This window comes from Chiloscyllium plagiosum, chromosome 13 (genome assembly GCF_004010195.1).
Source record: "Chiloscyllium plagiosum isolate BGI_BamShark_2017 chromosome 13, ASM401019v2, whole genome shotgun sequence".
Lineage (NCBI taxonomy): Eukaryota > Metazoa > Chordata > Chondrichthyes > Orectolobiformes > Hemiscylliidae > Chiloscyllium > Chiloscyllium plagiosum.
The window spans coordinates 39,907,584-39,929,953 of NC_057722.1; the positions used below are offsets into that span (position 1 = coordinate 39,907,584).

A 22,370-nucleotide genomic window follows, 5' to 3' on the forward strand; every position below is an offset into this window, starting at 1 on the left:
TGACTTCTAACTTGTCCACCCCAGTCCAACACCGGCAGCTCCACATCAGTCCTTCCTAAGACTTAGTGGCTTATAATACACACCCCATAGCACAACAGCTCATCTACTATTCCCTAATTCTAACTGAATTCAATCTGACTTTGGCTCCCTCAACTACAGCATCCTTCTCCAGTGTTAAATTAGGTAAGGATATCAAGAGTTATGAATCAAAAAGTAGATAAATAAAAATGAGGTACAGCTGAGGTACAGATTAACCATGATATAAATGAAGGAGAGAGTAGGCTCAAGGGTTATATAATCTTAAAAGAGAAACTGACACTAACTGAAGTAGATTCAAGTTTCTAATAAAGGTTTCTTTTTAAACTTAAGTCATATAAAGAAGCTTCAAATATACAAATTTATAATGTGTAATGCATCAATTAAATTCTAGAAGCAAATTTCTGCAAGGAATTACTTGTGTTGCAATAATTTGAGTAAGCAAATATTGTATATTAGACCATACTGTTTCTGACCTGCTGCGCTTTTCCAGCAACACATTTCCATACTGTTTCTGAAACCCTTACTCAAGAACTCTGCTTTACAAAACTGACACCAAGATTTCATTTCAAACTGTAGATTAGAGTATTAATGTCTTGTTTAAATGTAAATTGTGATATTTTAATATAACATTATAATTAACTATTATTCTTCTTTTGTCAGTTTTTCGTTTTTTTAAAAATAGCCTTTTGCCCAATAATATGTTTATTATGTTTCAACTATTATGTTGATAATTCACAGTGCTGCGAATAAAAATAAAATGTACTTTGACAGAAATCAGACATGATTAAAGAAATGAAGGCTCACCTGTTTAGGTTAATTTTTAAGAACATTTTTCATAAAATAAGTGGACGTTATTGAAATATTACAGCAATGTATGGAATGAGCTGCCAGAGGATGCGGTGGAGGCTGGTACAATTGCAACATTTAAGAGGCATTTGGATGGGTATATGAATAGGAAGGGTTTGGAGGGATATGGGCCGGGCACTGGCAGGTGGGACTAGATTGGGTTGGGATATCTGGTCAGCATGGATGGATTGGACCGAAGGGTCTGTTTCCATGCTGTATATTTCTATGACTCTATTTACTCAATGTGTATCTCAATTTATTCAGTGAGAAAAGAATGGAATATTATAGGAGTTACTTCCCTGATTTCAAGTGGCATATCAATATTTTCATTTTGCATGTAATTTTCCCCTTTTATTCCTCCAAATCTGTCATTCATCAACACAATGGTTGTTAAAATCCTGACAAGACTGCCAAATATATGTTCCAGTCTGATTAGGGATGTTTTTTCACTTTAAAGTAGACGAAGTTTGAGATACCAGGTACTTGCTGAGAAAATTAAAACCACGAAGATTCCATGATTTCTAACACAGAATCACGACAGAAGGAGGCCATTCAGCCCACCATGCCTCCACCAGTTCTATTACCCACTGCCAACCTTCTGCCTTTTCCCCATATCCCTTGCACACCATCCAATGCCCTCCTGAATGCCTCAATTACATGTCTCCACATTTCCAGGCAATGCATTCCATACCCTAACTACTCTCTGTGTGAAATGGTTTTCCCTTATCGCCTTTGTGTCATTTGGTAAAAAATAAACAAAATAAAATTTACTGTACCAAGTTAGACCAATAAAAAATTCACTCTATAACTATGCACATACATACATTTTATAATCTAATGTAGTAAACATGAGTTAACAGACAAACGGTGGTTGAACACCTCACAGACTGCACTTTAAATGATTGATGTGGTCATGACAGATCTGACCTAGATGTTAGGAACATTGTCAGTCACCAAATCTTATTAAAACTTTGTCACATTTAGAAGGGATTCCAATTCTTCACTTTTGAAGATTTGATTCCAGTACTCCCTCACAAGCCAGTCCATCACAGATTGTCACAACAAGTTAAGAGTGTGTTGCTGGGAAAGCACAGCAGGTCAGGCAGCATCCGAGGAGCAGGAGAAGTGACGTTTCGAACATAAGCCCTTCATCAGGAAACCTCTCGACTCTGTTCTCCAGCATCTGCAGTCCTCACTTTCTCCCTGTCACAGCAAGTGTTTACATTCAGGCAGTTCTACCTCTTCCTCTCAGACTACATTCCACTGGATTCCTGATACTGTACAGCACAATTCCAGTTTTTCTTTTTCTTTACAGATAGCTGGCTTCTCTAAATGACAAAACTCTTGGGGTTTCTTAATTTCCAATATTTACTAGCCCTACCAAGCACATACTGTTCATCAGTTTCCATGACCTCTACTTTTGCTACTTGGAACTATCAATATTTCCCAAGAACTCCTTCTGCCTGAGCCTGCTAACATCAGTACCTGATACCGGGAGCTGCTACTTTGTGTCAGCACTCTTCTAATTCCAAACTGTAACTGTAACCATCTTCTAACATCAGACTCAGATATATTGAAACCAGAGAGCCTTCCTTAATTCTATCCATCTCCACGATAGCATTGCTGCATTAATGTACTTTACAAACATTTATAATGCTTTTGACTTTTTAAGTGCTTTTAACTTATTTGGCACTAGCTCCCAAAGCAAACAATTTCTCTGTACTGTCATTACTGCAGTCTTTGCAGACATCCTATCTCTAGCCTGAAGTGTATCAATGAGCATACTTACCTGCTATGACTGCAGCAACTCAAAAGGATGACTCACTACCATATTCTCATGGGCCATTCAGGATGGCATAGACATGCTGTTCTAAGCAGTGACACCCACGTTTCATAAAATAATTTTTGAAAAAGGACTCCTGCTGTTCTCATAGTTCCATCACTTCTATTCTGATTCTAGTAAAGAAATGTATAGATAAACATCAGTGCTTCACTGGAGGCTCAGTGATGATGTTATCTAGTATGGTGACGAAACATCTGAAAACAAACCTTCCAGCTCAACGAGCAAACTTACATCCAGTATCGATAATCTCTTAGAGCAACATGACCCCATGTACTTCAACTGCATTTAGCCCAGTTTCTACACATTAATCTTTAACTTTTAAAACTACAAATTATATTCAAATGAGAATACCATCATCCATGAACTAGATTTTTACAACAAAATGAATCTGTTGGAAGCCCTTGAAGCCCTCAAAATGGCTGACATCAAATTGATTTTTTTTCAAAATAAGCAAAACTAGTATTTAGTACTCCTCAGAAATTATCAGTTGACAGAACAATGATTGTTAAAGTAACCTGGATATTGACTTCATTTGACATTGTCCTGAGATTTCCCAACAGACAAATCTCTAAGTCTTCCTCACCAAAATGAGAGCCCTCAAAGTGCAGTTAAAGAGGAATACTAAATGCTGGCCTTCCTAGCAATGCCTGTATCTTATGAATAAATGAAGACATAATTGTGGATTCAGTAGAGCAAAGGAAGAAATAAAATCAGAAACTTTGAATTACTCAGCAGTCTGACAGCATATGTGAAATGAGAAACAGAACAACCAAATCAGGTTAATATCCTTTTGTCAGAGTGTGAACAGACTTGCATTACACCATTCCATCTTACAGTATCATTAAGCTCTAACATGGTATATGGCTTCAGTGTCCCAAAGGCACTGCATATTCAAAGAGATGTATACTTAGAATAAATTGATCTGTAGATGATCTATTAAGTTGAGGTACTTATTTGTAGCCAGCTAAGAGCAATGCGCTGTCTCATCAAATTAAAGAATACTGCTGTAAAGCTAAAATTCGTAAGTGACACTGAGTGCCTTGCTGAACATCTGTAAGGTTATCCTATGTCAATTCTATTGACTGACTAAATTTTGGGTATTGAAGCTAATCCTACACATTTGAAAAGTTGTTCATCCTAATTTGACAAAATCAATGTTTCTTTTTATAAGTCAGAGTTGAAGAGTTTACAGAACAGAAAGCAGTCCTTCAGTCCACAAAGTATGCACCAGTCAATAACAAATACCTAACAACTCTAGTCCCATTTTTTAGCACTTGCCCTAGAGTCTTGGCATCATAACTGCACATCTAATTATTTAACTGTTATGAAGGTTTCTCCTCTACCACCATCACAGGCACTGAGTTCCAGATTCCCATCACTTCCCTGGTGAAAATGTATTTTCTCACATCCCGTCTAAACCTTCAGCCCCTATCTTAAATCTGTGCCACCTGATCACTGATCCCTTCACCAAGAGGCAAAGTTCCTTTCTGCCTACCCTACCTAAGCTCCTCATAATTTTGTACATTTCAAATTATGTCCCTCAGTCTCCTCTGTTCTGAAGAAAACATTTCAGTCTGTCCAGTCTCTCCTTACAATTAAAACTCTCCAACCAAGTTTGTTTTAATTTATTTATTGTTTCATTTATTTTGTTACAAAATACAGTGAAAAATGTTATATATAGTGTAACCAGTCTCTAGTGCCATCTTAAAGCACAGATAAAAACCCAAAACATAGAATGTAAAGGCAGAGAAATAAAGAAATAAAGAAAAAGTGCTGAACCTTACAGTCCTTCTTGTTAAATGCACCGCCATAGGCCTGATGGCTAGGCGCGAGTCCCTTCGCGAAAGTCACTACTCTTCCCCCACTCAACAATGCCCTCGATGGACCTTGCCAATGCAGATGTCACTGATGCCACCGGGTACCACACAACCCAAATTCAACTCAGTCACCACCACGAGTTCACTTTGGGCCCACCTTGCCGCTACAGCAGCTGCCGGTGCTGTAGGGTCTCTTACGGGATGCAGACTCATGTCCACTGACTCCGTGAATCTGCGCTGGATGCAGATGCCGCCAGGAATCCAAACTCCCCTCCGCAGCAATAGCCCAGAGTCAGTGCTAGGACCGCCTTGTCAATGCACCCACACCATCTCTGAAACCACGTGTCTACACTGTTAGCTACTGAGATCTTCAAGAAGAGGTAAGTAAAACTAAAAAAAGAAAGAGAAAAATAAAGAAAAAACAAAGTAAACTGAGTGGACATGCCCCAGGCTCAGAAACCCTAGTCCATCGCCACTTTTCCAGAAGATGTTACCTAGAATGCAACATCCTGGTAAATCTCCAATGCACCTTCTCCAGTGCAATCATATCCTTCCTATAGTGTGGATTCCAGAACTGCACACTTTCAGAACTTCCAGAATCCAGCTGTGATTTATATGGCTGCAGCATAATCTCTCCCTGTTCTTAAATTCTATGCCTTGCTTAATAAAAGCAAAAATCCCCGTATGCTGCCCTAACCACTTTGTCTATCAGTCTCGCTACCTTCAGGGATTTACACACTAGGTTTCCTCTGATCTTTGGTGGTACCCAGGGTCCTACCATTCATGATGTATTCTCTTGCCTTGCATGTCCTGCCCAAATGCATCACCTTACAGTTATCCAGATTGAATTCGATTTACCTGTCTATATCCTCCTGTAATCTAAGACTATCTTCCTCACTACTTGCGACCCCATCGATTTCTGTATTATCCATGAACTTCATGATCAAATCTCCTATGCTTCTTTATATATACCACAGACTGTAAGGGCCCCAACACTGACCCCCTCAGGGAACCTCACTGGAGACTGGCTTCCAGTCATAAGAACACTCCTTGACCATTACCCTCTGCTCCTGCCACTCAGACAATTCTGGATCCAATTAGCCAGATCTTCCTGGATCCAATTAGCCAGATTTCCCTGGATTCCATGGGCTCTTACCTTTGCTTTCAGACTTGCATCTAGGACCTTATCAAAAGCTGTGGTGAAATTCAAGTAGACTACTTTGAATATATTTCCCTCATCTCCACACCTGGTCACTTTGTCAAAAACTTCAACTAGTTGGTTAGACATGACCTCCCCATAACAAAACCATGCTGACTGTTGTTGATTAATCTTGGACTTTCCAAATGCAGATTAATTCCATCCCTCAGAATTAGTTGCAATAGTTTTCTCACCACTGAAGCTTGACTGACTGGCCTATAGTTTCCTGATTTATTCCTCGCTCCATTCTTGAATATTGCTATGACATTGGCTGCCTTCCAGTTCTCAGGAACTCTCCTGTGACCAAAAAGGAGTTGAAATTATTGCCATCACCCCAATTATTTCCCTTCTTGCTTCACTCAACAGCCCTGGTTATTTCGCTATTCTTAAGCCTGCCAGACCACGCTCTGTCAATGCTCATTTCTTTAATTATACCACAGTCCTTCTCCTTGATTTGCATACCATAACATCCATCTTACTAGGGAACACTGACACAAAGTATTCATTTAGAATCCTACCTACATTCTCTGGCTCCACATGCAAATTACCACTGTGGTCCTTAATAGGCTCTACTCTTTCCCTAGGTATTCTTTGACCTTTAATGTACATGTAAAATAATGGAGGATTTTCCTTTATTTCACCTATCATTATCCTTTCATGCCCCATTTTTGTTCTCCTAATTTCCTTTTTATGTTTCCACGTTGCACATACTCCCCTAGGGTATCTGTTGTTTTGAACCATCAGAATCTGCTACAAGCCTATCATTTTCTCTTTATCAAACTTGTACAAACTTCGATATCTAGGCTTCGCTGGATTTGTTGGTCCCAGCCCTTATCTGTACTGGGACATAATGGCCCTGTACTCTCCCTATTTCCTTCTTGAATGCAGTCCTCTAGTCTGACATAGATCTACCAAAACATATCTGTTCTGAGTCAAATCATACCTGATATTATTAAAATCGGTCTTCCCCCAGTTTAAAACACTGATTTCATACCCATTCTTCTTCTTTTCCATAACAAGCTTGAAGCTTTGATCGGTGTCTGCAAAATGTTCACCTAAGCCCATAATTATTCCTTCTCTTATAGGTCATTCTACATACCAACTTTAAAAGCTCTTTTGGATGCATTTAAAGAATTCTGTTCCCTCTAAACCTTTCATGTTATGAGTACCCCAGTTAATGGTGGGGAAGTTGAAATCCCCTACTATCATCACCCTATTACCTTTACACTTCTTTGAAATTTGCCTACGTATCTTCACTTCTATTTCTTTCAGACTGTTAGGGGGCCTATAGCACTCTCTCAGCAATGGTTTTACATTCTACACATATGGCTTCACCTGAGGAGCCTTCTAAGATGTCAAACTTCTTTACTACTTAATAGGGATAAAAGGTGAATGTGTGCACTATGCCAACATATACAAAGCATCACAATACTTTGTAGATTGTGTAGCATTGCTAGAAGACAAGTTAATGTTTTACATTTCTATTCCCTATATTGTTAACTTTCCACACTCAGGTCTGTATAGACAGTAGGTCCAGCTTATGCTCTAAATATAGAGTGGAATTGCATGTACAATATCATTGTGATTTCAATTTTGAAATAAACCACTGAAAATCAGGAATTAGGAGCAGCACACCTGTATTTGCTTAATAAATGCAAATATATGATATAAGTAGTGTTGACAATGCTCCAAAAGTGTTCGAGGATCTACAGGTGTTAATACTTAAAGCTCCAGAACAATGCTGTGAGCAAAGCAGGCGAAAAGTCACGGGGCTACTAAAATGGGTCCTGTTCCCTTCCTGATGAAAGGCTTTCTAATGAAGGGCTTATGCCCAAAACGTCGATTCTCCTGCTCCTCAGATGCTGCCTGACCTGCTGTGCTTTTCCAGCACCACACTCTCGGCTACTAAAATGGGTCTTGTTCATTTCATTTGAACACTCTCATTTATTAAAATATCAAAAATGGGAAAGAAATTCCCTGAGTCTTGATTGTCAATCATTTAACAATCATGGTTGTGTTGGGCAAGGGAGATGCGGGAAGTGGGTTTTGGGGTTGCAGTGCTGGGAGCTGCAAGTCATGTCAAAAACTTTCAATTACTTGGTCCACCCACAATTGGCAATTCTAATTATACAACATTTAAATATTTACTTTTATGATTTTTCTCCATTCCACCTACATCCATATACAGGAGGGAGGTTATTTCTATTACACTGATACTCATATACACTGTTATGCAACACTCTTGATAATATGCTCCATTAAGAAGCCCAGATTACCACTATATGAAATTTCCTTTAGTTACAACTCTTGGGTTCAGTGGTCATTTGCCACGGGGCCTTAACTTGATGCAAATAGACTGCAAATAAATGTAATCTTCAAGTTAAGTTGGTTAACTTAAGCAGATTGGTAACAGAACATCAATTGATGAAATTTTACTAAAGGCTATTATAAACAGGGTGAATATAGTTTTGAATAAAATGTCCTCAAGATAGATAATGCAAGTTCTAAAAATAGTTACTAAAATAAACAAATGCAGATGGCAAATCTTCACAGCTCAAATTAGCCATGATTAAAACTTTATATTATAATTAAGCTGACACTTATCAAAGGGAACTGGCATTCTTTTCATAAAGACTGACTTGCACCTGTCATATTTCATTGATATATATTGAAAAAAAAATCAGTTAGATGTGTAGAGTTTGCATTTTTCTTTCCACAAAAACTGTCTCAGCAATTCTAGTTTCAACTTAAGTAAAATTATTAATTTTCCTTCAAAATATCTACAGAAAGAATTTGCATCGGATGAACATCTGGCAAAAAATAAGCTCTTGCAATGTTTTTTAATCACTTCTTGAAATGCATCCAATTGAAGAGTGAATAGATGATGCACTGTGCTATTAAAAATGATGATGCAAATGAGAAGCCTGAAGGGACAGCGCAAACAATAACAGCTTAACTCTCCAAATGTTCAGTTATGAAAGAGAAACATAACACCACACAGCCCAATTGTTATATAAAAGTGAACCATGATGTAATAGAATGGAAGGTAAAGAAATATAAGAAAGGAGCAGATTTATTTAAGTCTATGTTGAGAAACTGATCAAATTAGTTAAATGTTACAGACTACTAACTCACTATACATTTAGTTTGAATTTTAATAGTTGCACTTAGAATGTGGTGCACAATTCCACGTGTCACAGCATAAACAGGTCAGTGCAAGTTGCAGGAGAAAGCAATTGTATGACTGACTTGATGGAGGAAATGTGTTATTTTGTCCAATTACCTAAATTGGACATTGTCCTATAAAAAAAAAGAGCTGTTTGCAAGATGTGGTATCTGCTCTAAGGATTCCAGAAACTATAATAATGACTAGAGATAAGATTGCAGTTTTTCATCTTGCCCAAAAAGACAGACCAGAGAACACACAAGGAATTCGATCAGAGGTAGTTTCAAAACTTGGGCGCATACACTTGGTTTCACTGTGATCAGGCTTTTGTAAGGAGATGACAGAAACATAAAGTATTGATTCTTTAGTGAGAATTTAAGATAGGTTTCTTCTAGAAATATTTTGGTACACAGATTGTGAGTAATGTGAAACATGACATAATTTGCCATAAAAATAAATACTGCATTTATAGAATGCTTTTTCTGGCCACTGCACACCTCAAAAGCCAATCAAGTACCTCTGAAGTGTAACCATCGTCGTACTAAATGAAACATAGCAATTGATATTTATAAGTCACAATGTGATAATGACCAGATAATTTGCTTTTCTGAGTTTGGTTGAGGGGTAAATATTGGAGTTGACAATGGGGATAGCTTATCTGCTCTTCTTGAATAGTGTCATTGTATCTTTTCCATCCTCCAAGCCAGTTTAATTTCTCATCCAAAAGATGGCATATCTGATGTTGTGGTGCTATTTTACAAAGTCAGTCTTAATGTTTGTGCTTAAGCCCTGGTGTGGGAATTGTGCCCAGATCCTTGTGAGTCCAAGTCAAGAATGGTACCAACTAACCATGTTAAGAGGACTTTGGAACTCTGGTTTCCACAACATTTTGAATCACTAGCATTTTCCCTGCCTTCTGTAAGGAAAATGGAAATAACCATACCTGGCACTATGCTAATAAAAAAATTGCCAACCTCGTGAAGAAAAGGTAAGTAACTTGAGTAAGAGGAAAGCAAAATGCTTGGAAAGTGAAGTAATCTTCAGCAATGTTGTTTAATCAAATTATTTTTAAAGCACCCACATTTCATGCAATTTGACAAGCTGGGTGCACAGTTTCAGCTATAGTATACACCACATGGTGCCAGATCTGCTTGCAGCTGAATTATTATGGAATAGAATCCCTACAGTGTGGAAACAGGCCCTTCAGCCCAACAAGTCTACACCGATCTTCCTAAGAGTAACCCACCAGACCCATTCCCCCTACCCTATTATTCTACATTTACCCCTGACTCATGCACCTAACCTATACATCCCTGAACAATATAGGCAATTTAGCATGGTCAATTCACCTAACCTACACACCTTTGGACTGTGGAAGGAAACCAGAGCACCCTGAGGAAACCCACACAGACACTGGGAGAATGTGCAAACTCCACACAGAGCAACAGTGGAGGATTAGACCCTTAAGTGGTCATCAACTGGAAATTTAATATCTTTAATTGGTGATGGAGCAGGATGGTCATAAACCTTCCCAACCAGAAGTGAACTGCTGACAAATCTTGTCGAGTACAAATAATTTCCCAGGATCCATGCTTCAACTTGTATTATTTGATTGTTTCTAAAATAATTTTGCAAAATTAAGTAATTTATTTATAAAACTGCTGAACATAAGGTTTTTGAAATTTGTCTTTTGAATTAAAAAAATATGCATTTATATGTATGGACAAATATACAGATCCACTTTAAATAAGATAGAAAGTACTGATCTGTTACTGTTGTGTTTAGGTTGGAAATGAAATTTCCAATATTTATTCTTCTTGTTGAAAAAGTCACCTCTGTCTGTATACTAAAATGTTTAAGCATGCGTATTTTGTAAAAGATATGGGTATCAACTGAAAAGATTTGAGTAAGATTTTCACTTTTAAATGTATGTATCTTACTTTAGGAAATGTGTCAGCTGAGAGACAAAGATAGACTGATACAGAAAGGCACATATAAGAGGCGGGAAGAACACAACAAAGGCAGGCAGCATCAGGAGGTGGAGAAGTCATTGTTTCAGGTATAACTGAAACACCGACTTCTCCACATCTTAATGCTGCCTGGCTTGCTGTGTTCTTCCCGCCTCCTGCTTGTCTACTTTGGATTCCGGCATCTGCCATTTTTTGTCTTTAACAGAAAGACACATAGCAAAATACTGTTCCTATGCTAATTTAAATGTTGTTAACACATTAAAAAAATTCTTTTATTGCATCCTCTGAAGCAGGTAAGACATGAACCCAGGCCTCCTGATTTGGAGTTAAGGACACTACCACGAAACCTTAACCGCCCTTTGAAAGTTTCTCAAAAGTACTAGCTTTAATTGCTACGAGATGTACCTTATTAATATATAATAAATATTCTACTCAGTGAGAAAGATAAAGCCAAAACGATAAAGTGATACATTCTGAGAAAATGTGCCCGTGTCCAGAAACCAATAATGAAACCCTGACGAAATGAACCTAGATGGTGGTCAGGAGGACATACTTTCTTCTACTGACTGGCAAAGGAAGCCATGCCACCTGACTCAGCAAGCCTGCACTGAGATAGCAACATAGGTCAGTGCAGTATTCCAGGTGAAACGCAATGCATGGTAGGGCAGGAAGAAGGTGAACCTTCTTACTTGCCAGCTGACTTGGACAAAGGAGAAAGTGAGGACTACAGATGGAGATCAGAGTCAAAAAATGTTCCAGTGCCACACTTATTGACTTGGGCGAAGGTTGGAGGAGAACAGTAACGAAGGAGGAAGCAAGGATACTGTGATGAAGATATGATTTGGAGATGCCGGTGTTGGACTGGGTTGCACAAAGTTAAAAATCACACAACACCAGGTTATTGTCCACATTTGTGCTTCCAATTAAACCTGTTGGACTATAACCTGGTGTTGTGTGATTTTTAACTTAGTGATGAAGATAGAATTGGGTAACAGTCCAGAGAAGTAAGTGGCAGGTTGCTGCTACCAGATAACCACTCTGAATTTTATGTTGGGAACTGGCCACATTTAGATTCTCATGGAATAAGAGTGCTCCAAACAAATGAAGGTTGTGGCTTTTTAAGGACAGACAAATGCACAGAAATTAGTGATATTCTAAACTTTAAAGAGGGAAGTCTGAAATTGTGTTCTCAATGTTGAGATTCTAATATTTTTCATTTTCCTAGATTTCTCTGATTACCCATGCCACTGAATGGAATGAAAAGTTCTGCCTAATGTTTTAACCATCTTTGAGAAGCATTTAAATAAATTCTGCCAGATCAAAATCTTCAATTCCCAAATGACAGGCTTTTGGAGTCTGCAAGTGAGCTAAACCCACATTCTACCCCCAGTTCTCCACAGTGGTGTCAGATATGACACTTCAAGTTCACCAAATCCTAGCACACCCCAATGCTACAAAATCCAGGGCAATGTTCAAATTGGTATTAAGTCCCACAGAATGCCAAATTCATTGTTTCCCTCAGTTTTGCTAAATACCAATAACTTCAACTAATATATCTGACATACCATCCTGTTGATTACTGCAGTTAAAGTGACTCAAATAAAAGATAATGCTATGCAAAAAAGGTGAAGAAATTGAAAAATAAAAGGCACTAATGTTCATTTTTTTTTGGGATAATGGCTGCAGAATTCAATCTTCAAGTTACTATTAATCGGTAGTCTAAAAATTTTTATACCTAATGGAAGTTGACTTATTTGTGCACATAAATCAATGAAACAACACATCCTCATATACAAAGTACAGAAACAAAATAATGAAAGATCTGTTAGTATCTTTTACAATGGAAGCATTTTCAAGTTAGGTTTGTTTACACGTAATGCAGACTTAGCTCAATAATTATACCCCTCCCACATCACCTTTGTTGAATAGCTACTGTCAACATCAACAGACTCTAAGCTGAATTCTACCTTTTAAGTGAGGAGTGCTATATGAGTGCCATCAAGAGTTTTGGAGAGTTTTTGCTGTGGTTTGTACCAAAATTACTAGCCGTATCTTATCTCAACTTCTTAACTATCTACCTTGCCCCATGTCATCCCTCTTATCCAAGTCTAGCCCTATGTTACCATGCTCCATTCACAGAAATACTCATCTTTCAGCACATATCTGCCGAAACACCAGCATGACAGTGGTGCCTGCACCATCTTTAAAAGGTCACTGTACACCTGGTGAAGCACTTGCATTCTGAAGATGCACTCCTCGGTGATGTGCACAGTGTGAAGGTGTCAGAGAAGAGGAAGATGGCATTATGAGGTCATAGAGGAGTCCTGATCCAGAGGAAGGACATCAGAATAACAGATCACATCACCAGACCCTGGCAGCTTGGTCTGCGGTTGCCATCCAAAACACTGCTGTCTCTATAGTGCGGATGATTGGCCAGCAGTGCTGGAAGAATGTCAATGACCATCTCCACTCTGCTAGGTTCAGTGCCACTCTTCTCTCTCAGCCAGCTCCCACTCAGTCTCTCCCTGTTAATGCATCACCTCCCACCAAGGTTCATACTCTGTCACTTTACTATTACCTTCAACATCTTCCTTCACTCATTTTCACCCATTCCAACCTCCCATGATGCCTGCCTCCTTTCTCCTTTGTCTTGCACGTGTCAGTGGGATATCCATGACTTAGGTTGGTGGCTCTATCAGAAGCTACTATCTGGACCTCTGAGGACCAAGATCTCAGAGGAAGCATTAAGAAGGCTTACTCCTGAAGGCCTAACCAGGTCAGATACTAACAGCATGTTGAGAAAGCTTAAGAGCTGCTAGACCACTCACTGTCGGTTAACAGCCCAAGATCAGGCCCCTACCCATCCCCAGACATGCGAAAACCCTGTGATGTCAGCAATCCTGGAGTTTATCCACATGCACAAGGAGGAACAGGAGCAGCACAGATGTGGGACACATTGACCTTGATCGCCCAGAGAGTGCTGTGGGGATCCAGCTGTGCCTCAAGCATGCAACTGTCTGGCTGCCTTTATGGACAGGTTGGCAGCTGCCAATGGGGAGCCAGATCCAGCATCTCAAGGTTTGGATAGGTGCCAACACCTGTACTGTATCAACCCAAATCTGGGTCCTCAGGACTGAAGATGGAATGCCAGTGGGGGTGGGGGAATCTGACATACACTTGAGGTGCTCCTCCCTCTCAAGGAGACAGAGCAATCCCAGCTGGAGAAGAAATCACACACAGCCCTCTCAGAAGTTTCCTCTCAGGACACTCCACAAATGGACAGACCCTCCATCTCCATGTTGCCTCCACCCATTTTGACCCTTGGATGTTCAAGACCAGGGAAGGCCATTAGCTTCTAAGAAACCCTAAGAATGTCAGGGCCATTCAGGCACAAATGGCCCATGGACTGTCCAACTAAAACACGAGGGCTGACAGGCTCCACTGCTGAACAGGCTGCCTGCACCCCAGTTGTGGTACCTGGAACAAGATGAAGTGGGTGGGAGAGAAATAAAAACTATTGAGGGCACTTTGGTTGCATATGTTGACATTGAATTGTATACAAAGTATCACGCTTGTATAAATTTACATGTTTTTGTTGGACTCTTTCTGTAGCCCCAAATGTAACTGTGGTACACAGGATGTACCAAGGATTGACGTCCATGTTGACAGCCTGCCGCAGCATGTGGAAGCAAGGTGAACAAGTCATATGTAGGGCAATAGGTCACGCTGGCACCATTGTCCCTTCAACAGCACTAATCTTTCTGTAGTTTCTACATCCAAAGTGCTGGTGTAAATGAAGTAGCCAGAAATAATTGGGGCAGGGATGTGAGCAGCACCACTAAGGCCCAAAGCCACAGGATCATGAGAGATTAGGGAGTCCACAGGTCGGCATCCTGTATCATGCATGGGTTTGTGTGTAATGTCCTTGCACTCTAAAGGGTGTCATAGTGGTGGGCCTTCCTTCCTTAAAGCCAAAATGAACCTGGCTGTATAAAAAGCCCTGCTGCATGACATCCATCCCATCCATGTTTTACAGTTTTCCTGCCCGCTTCCCTTCACCACAGTCATCTTCCCATTCTCCCAGCCTGTTGCCTCTAGACCTAATGAATAGATTCCTGTGCCCAATTCCTGCAGCAGTGGCCCCTTGACATTCCATGCCTAAACCCCTTTCCATAAAATTTCTCTGGATAGACTTGATGAGCTGACCATGGCCCACTCCCTTGAGTGATCTAACACACAGCCCCTGACCAGAGCACCAGACTCCTGACTTATGCCAGTTGTGCAATTACCCCGCCCCCCCCGAACTGTGTGCTACAGAGCCACAGATCTAACTGCGACTCACTCCCCCAACCCTCGGCAAAGAACACTTTGACTAGATACCTAACTATGGCCAACCCTGGACTGGTACTGGAGGCTGCCTTTAACTTACTGAGCCAGGGTCCCACTGACTGACAGATGCCTTGATGCACTTCAAAGGAATATTATCCTAAGAGTTTAAGACATGGTCGCTTGCTTGCTGCATATATCGCATGCTTGCTGTGTAAGTTGCTGGCTCATAGTGCAGGTGTGAGGTGACGTATCAGACTGCCATACAGCAAGATGCATACCCCGTTGATGAAGACTGCTGAGCAGAAAAGCGAGCTACCCGCTTGCATGACTGCAATTATAGGCACGGTAAGGCAAGGCAAAGTATCACCGCTGAGAATGCAGGTCGGCACCACATGATTGAATACATTGATAATGAGAGCGCAGTCCTGAGATGCAGCCTGGTCCAATCTGTGAACTAGGTGCCTGTCCCTGTTTGCAGAGTGTTCTTTCAGCAGTCCTTTAACACTAGTTGCTAGTGCATCCTGAAATGCAGGTCTTTGCTTCCAATGTATCCCAAGAGAGGGCCATAGAGATGCGATGAGGATTCTGAGGTGAGTGATGATGCAGGGGGTGGCAAACATTCAGACGCAGATGATTGTGATAAGGGGGATATATGGCTGGGGTTCCTAGTTGGGGATTGTGCCTTAAGATGCTCTTTGGTGCAGAACAATATGGCGACTTGTTGCAGTCAACAGCAAACTGAAGTTACCAGGCACTCACTCTGATTTCCATGTCATAGAATCATACAGACCATTCCATCCAACTAGTTTACGCTGACCATGTTCCCAAACTAAGCTATTCCCACCTATCTGCATTTGGCCCATATCCCTCCAAACCTTTCCTATTCAGGTACTTTCCAAATGTATTTTAAATGTTGTAACTGTACTTGCATCCACCTTCTTCCTCTGGCAGATCATTCCATACACCAACCATTCTCTGTCTAAAAATGTTGCCCCTCAAATTCCTTTTTAAATCTCTCTCCTCTCACCTGAAAAATATGTCCCCTAGTTCCACCTTTGGGAAAAGATCTTTGCTCTTCACCTTATCTATGCCCTCAGGAGCTTACAAACCTCTAAGGTCAGCCCTCAACTTCCTACGTTCCAAGGAAAAAATGCCCCAATCTTTACAACACAAACCTTCCATTCCTGGCAACATCCTGGTAAATCTTTTCTGAACCTTCTCCAATTTAATAATATCCTTTCTATAACAGGGTGACCAGAACTGGACACAGTACCCCAGAAGATGCCTCATCAGCGTCCTGTACAACCTTAGCATGACATCTCAAAGGTCTGAGCAATGAAAGCAGCATGCTAAACACCTTTTAAACCCCCTGCCTACATGTGATACAAATTTCAAAGAATTATGTACCTGAACCCTTCGGTATCTCTGTTGCACAACATTACACAGGGCTTTACCATTAATTGTATAAAGCCTGCCCTTGTTGAGAATTCTTGAAGTCCAGTTTGTTCTGAGTGTTCAGTAAGATTAGAAGCTTAATACTAATGGTTGAGTTATGCATTTAATAAGGCATTTAACAATCTACAATCCTGCTTAACTGGCGATCCACTCTGCCTAGTGAGAAACTTGCCTCACTACTTAGCAAATGCATAGGAGTTGCAGTGAGTTGCTCCTGATGCTGAGATAGGCATTGCCAGACTTCTCGCGTGACTCTACCGGAGATCTCTCCATAACCCATATCATTCAGACCCATGTATGATTCTGCCCTCCATCTTAAAATAAAAAGAGATTTAGTTACAGTTAAAAAAGCCTCCCCATGTACTTTAACCCAGGCATGTGCCTTAGCTATACTGAATCAGTATTTTTAAAATCATTTAATTTCCCTTAGTAGCTTTTTGTTGCTTCAACATTAAGTAAACCAATTCAGCATCTTCAAATGCTGGCTAGTGTATGAATTGCTAACTCAAATTCACTCTGAAATGGACTGAAAATGTATTATTCATTTAAGTATGGTATTTACAAACCATCTGACTGGATTGGATCCTCACTCATATCGGAGCTGAATGAATGAATTAACCCTCAAGCATGATATTTCTCAACAATCAAAATTTTAAATTATAAATAAAAGTAATTAATAATAGTGTGCATTTAGAATATCATAGAATTAGAAAATGTCTGAAAATTGGTTAAATAAATCTGTCTAATATTTAACACTTTGCATGATTTACTTATAGGTCAAATGTAATCAATTAATTTTTGTGAATCAGTTGCACTATTGGAAAATATTGGCCTAAAATTTTGTCTAAATTTGGGTGATGAATGAGTAGTGCACATCAGGAGCCAGAAGCACACAAGACATGACCAAAACTAAGCAGATACCTTTCAGGTCTCCAAACACAGATACTGAACTCTGAGATTCAATTTGGGCCATTAATACTGTGGGGGTAAGTACCATGGTAAAATGAGATTGAAATTTTAGGTGGGGGCCTCCAGAAACCGCCTATAAGGTTTGATGGTTGGACTGCAATAGGAACAATGGTTGCTCTCAGTGTTGACAAATTTCGAAGATGAGATCCCTGGAAAATGCTCCAGATGCTTCACAATCTGATGACTGCTTTAGATTTTAGTGGTGGCATCAAATGCATTTTGAACACACTTGGAGCTCAGGAGAAAGACCCGCAAAATCTAAATACTTTGCCTTTCTTCTGCACCCAAAAAGGCTGTGCAGTGGGGTCCAATTTCTATCCAATATTCTTTGGATGACTCAAAACAAAAACACAAGGTGTCGGTTCTATAGGAGAACGCACTTTTAAAATTATTGCGATAGAGAGAATTTCATGATCACCGATATTTTTGAACTAGAGCAAACTTCTTGAACTCTTTTAAAAAAAAGCTAGTCTGAAGTATTTAATTGGGTATTAGAACAACTTCCATCCAATCAAATTAGAAAAGGGAAAATGAAGTATTAGGTAGGTGGTTTTCCTTTTTTAACATTATGATTGATCTGATTTTGTGACTTGTAAACCTACTTGATTTATCTAGCAAAAGAATCAGCTGATTATATAGGGAATCCAATATGTTAAATTTCCAGGTAGTCTAAATAAGACTCTATGGAACTGAATCCATTGGTGAGTCTGCATGATATTTGCCTTAGTTTCAGATTCATCGTAGAATATTTCTCAAAAAGCACTGGCATAAATGGACTGGACCAGTAGCTTGATCTGAATGACCTGCTTCATCTATGTCTTAAGGACATTTGCACTGAAGGAATGAGACTGAAGTGACACCAATGAGATAGTGAGCTATTTTTTCTGGAAAGACTTTGCTGGACCCGGCTGAATGTGTGTGCGTGTTGGGTGGAGCAGAAGTTGGGGGGTGCTACATTCAGTAGTCTTGGTCTGAGAAGCAACTCAGATCTCTAGCCCTAAGCAAAGATTAAACAGTGATTGTGTAAGATGCTGAATCGATCAAAGATGATAATAGAAATATGCAGGACCATCTTGTCTTTGATACTTTAGCAGTAGGGATTTCTATAGCATCAAAAGGTCCGGAGCTCCTGATACATTTGTATTGTATGGGTACTCAATGTCAACCACACACACTGATACCATAATCTCTATTAGATCACACATTATGCCTAGTTTTAGGGGCCTTGCTATCCAAATATCTGAGATATTAGACATTCTGCAGGGTAATATGTATTGGCTCTTCTTGAAGCCCTGGCTAAAATGCACAAGTTTCAAGCAGTCTACTAGCTCGGTTATCTCCAAACTGCCCTATTGCTTTAGCAGATTCATTGTATCCAATTTCCTTGGGTAGCTAGCTGCTAAATACATTGTCCATATTGGTTTTCATTGACTTATTCAATTTCCTCCTGTTCTTCTGAAGCCCTGCTCGATCAACATTGCACATTGCTATATCTTTTTGGCAGATTACATCATGAGATGGGAGCAGAATCCAAATCCAATCAATTACTATGCATTTCATTTATGTAATGTGATTGTCGCTGGCAAGGCTGGCATTGTTGCCATCTCTGCTTTTCTTGAACAAGTTGGTAGTGAGCCATTTGTACCCACCTAATGCAGTGTGTATGATCCATGCACAGCCACAATACTATCAGAAAGGAAGGTTCCAAGATTTTGACCCAGCAATAGTGAAGAAATGGTGATATACTTCCCAGGGAGGATGGTGTGTGACTTGAAAGGGAACTTGAAGCTGGTGATGTTCTCATCTGTTTGTTGCCCATTTTCTCCTAGGTGGTAGAGGTTACAAGCTTGGGCAGTGGAGCCTTGAATTTCTGCACTGTATTTTGCAGATGGTACACACTACTGCCACTGAGACCTGATGAGAGTGAACCAATATTTAAGGTGTAGATGGGGTGCCAATCAAGCAGGCTACTTTGACCAAATGATATAGTGTGTTCTTGGAGTTACACTCTTCTAGGCAAGTGGAGAGTATTCCATCACATTGTTGTCTTGTATTTTGCAAATGGTGGACAGGTTTGAGAATCAACTGCAGAATTCTCAATCTGTGACCTGCCCTCATACCCACTAAATTTAATAAGTATCATTCATAACTAAAAAATAATAGAATATCTCAAGTCAATGAAATTTATTGAAGCTGAAAATATCAATGAAGTATAATGTTGAAAAATGTAAATTTGTCCACTTTGGTGGGAAGAATAACAAAGAAGCATATACTCTAATTGGTGAGAGATTGCAGAGGGGTCTGAGTGTCAGAATGTAGGAATCACAAAAGGTTAGTATGCAGGAGCAACAAATAATAAAGGAAGTTAAATACAATGTGTTAATTTATTATAAGGAGAATTGAATACAAAATAAATATTTTAGGTATACAGGACATTAATGAGGCCACATGTGGAATGCTCTATACAGTAATAATCTTCCTTATGGAGGGATGCAAATACATTAGAAGCAGTTCAGAGAAGGTTTACCAGATCAGTATCTGGAATGACCGAGTTGTTTAGCAGGAAAGGTTAGACAGGCTGGCCTTTTTCTGTTAGAATTTAGAATGCAATAAATGATGCAGCTGAAACATGAAAGATCTTAGGGTCTTCGCAGAGTTCATGCGAAAAGGATTTGTTGTCATGAGAGCGATTCTTGAACTAGGAGCCATGGGTTTCAAACAAGGGGTTACCATTTTAAGGCAGAGCTAAGTTTTTTTCCCCCACAAATAGTCATTGAAACCTCTCTTTCTCAAAAGATGGTAGAAGCAGAGTCCTTGAAGATTATTCAGGCAGAGGTAGGTAGATCCTTGATAAGCAAAAGAATGGCAAGTTATAAAGGTGCAGGCAGGAATGTGGAGTAATCAGATCAGAAACAATCTGATGGTAGAGGGAGTTCAAGTGGCTGAATGGTCTCTTCCTGCTCCTAATTCAAAATGTTCATATGTATGTTTGTAGTTGAATGTTGCTGTAACTTTCGGCTATGGACAGTTTATTTTTAATATTTTCATAATTTACAAGTCTATAAAAGGCATGAAAATTTGTGGTAATGGGTACATTTCTGGGAAGTGTATTAAGGAGTTGGCCTGTGGCCATTTTTGCTGACATTAAGTTTGCAGGTATGGGTTCTAGAAAGGGGCCAAAGGTAAGGGAAATTTGCTGTGCATTTGGTTTACCCTCATATGCTCAACACCTTTCTTTCCACATTCTTTTATGGGATATAAGCATCACCAGCAAGGACAACATTTGCTGTCCATCTTTAATTGCCCTTATAAATGAATGATTGATGGATCATTTCAGAGGGCAGTGAAAGGTTTGCCACAAGAAAATGGGTTTCAAGTGATACATATGCCAGACCAGGTAAGATTTCTTGCCTGAAAGCAAATTATTGAACTTGATGGGTTTTTCTGATGATGAGTAACAGTTTCATAGTCACCGTCACCGAAATGAGCTTTCAATTCCAGAATTATTAATAGGAATTAAATTCCACATGTTGTCATTGTTAGATTTGAATCAGTGTCCCCAGAACATTAGCCCAGGATTTTGGATGGTTACTTACCACCATGGCATTGCCTCCAATGTATGACATGTCCAATAAAAGTCTGCTAGTCCAAAGAAGTTGTCTAGCACCTTGGTGTCTGCCCCCACCAGCCCCTCATTGCAAGAGCCAAATGGAAAAGAAAAGGTGTTAATTGTGGGTCTACTTTTTTGAATTACTTCTAAATCTGGCCAAGGTGGCTATGAACAAGATCAGGCAGCAGTAGGAAGTCAGTTGGGGGTGGTTTAGTCTGCTGTGGCTATGTCTGTGTGTGTCAGGGGGAGAAGGAGCACAGGACAACTGCTCATACTATTGAGGTTCTATACAACCAGTGGGCACAGGAACTTGAGGGGTGGAATTTGTGTGTGCTTTACCAATTCTGGGTATTTTATTTTAAGTTGTTTAAGTTACTACGCTTCCTTTAACTGTTTGAGTTTGTCTTAATGGAAAACCTTTAAGTTGCTTCAAAAGAGGGATATCAAGGATCACTTGTAATAAAATAAAATACTTTACCTTTGTCTTTCAGGATCCAGTGACTAAACCTGGCCTGCATATACAGGTGAGACTCACATCTACTCTTAACTTGTGTGGGAGATACAAATAAACTTACACTGGGTCTAAATGAGGACGAGATTCACTGCAACTTCAAACGTGCGGTATCTTTTTACACTGATCACATTGTCGAGGTGTGTGATTCATTCACACTATATCTTGCAGGAAGCATCAACATGAGGCTGGGATTAGTTTTCAGCTGTTATCTCAGATTCCTACAGAAGTTATGACGGGTGTTCGCTAGAATGGCCACAGCTTTGCAACACCATATCTTTTGCAATTATTGCCACATTGGAAAGGGTAAAATTGCATAAATAACTCCATCAATTTCAATTAAACTGCAGAATGAAGAAATAACGAAGACTGAATGTGCCATTTGATATAGAAATAAGCAATTCACAGCTTTGCAATTAGCAACAAGGGAATATTCATGTTAAAACTAATATAAAATGAAACCTTTTGGTGCATTAAGAATCATATTTAGTTACAACCAGCAAAAACACTGATGATATGTGAAGAAAAATGTAAAGGCAAGAAAAGGACCCATGTCACATTTACAAAGGACAGAACACACCACAAATATGAGTCATCACAAATGCAAATGAATCAAA

General features: G+C 39.6%; 1 protein-coding gene across 4 annotated transcripts in view; it reads right to left on the reverse strand.

The window, feature by feature from the left end:
* The window catches only part of pex5la (peroxisomal biogenesis factor 5-like a), a 165,927-nt gene that overhangs the window by 75,239 nt on the left and 68,318 nt on the right, over positions 1-22,370 (reverse strand). The gene's annotated exons all lie outside the window — the stretch shown is intronic.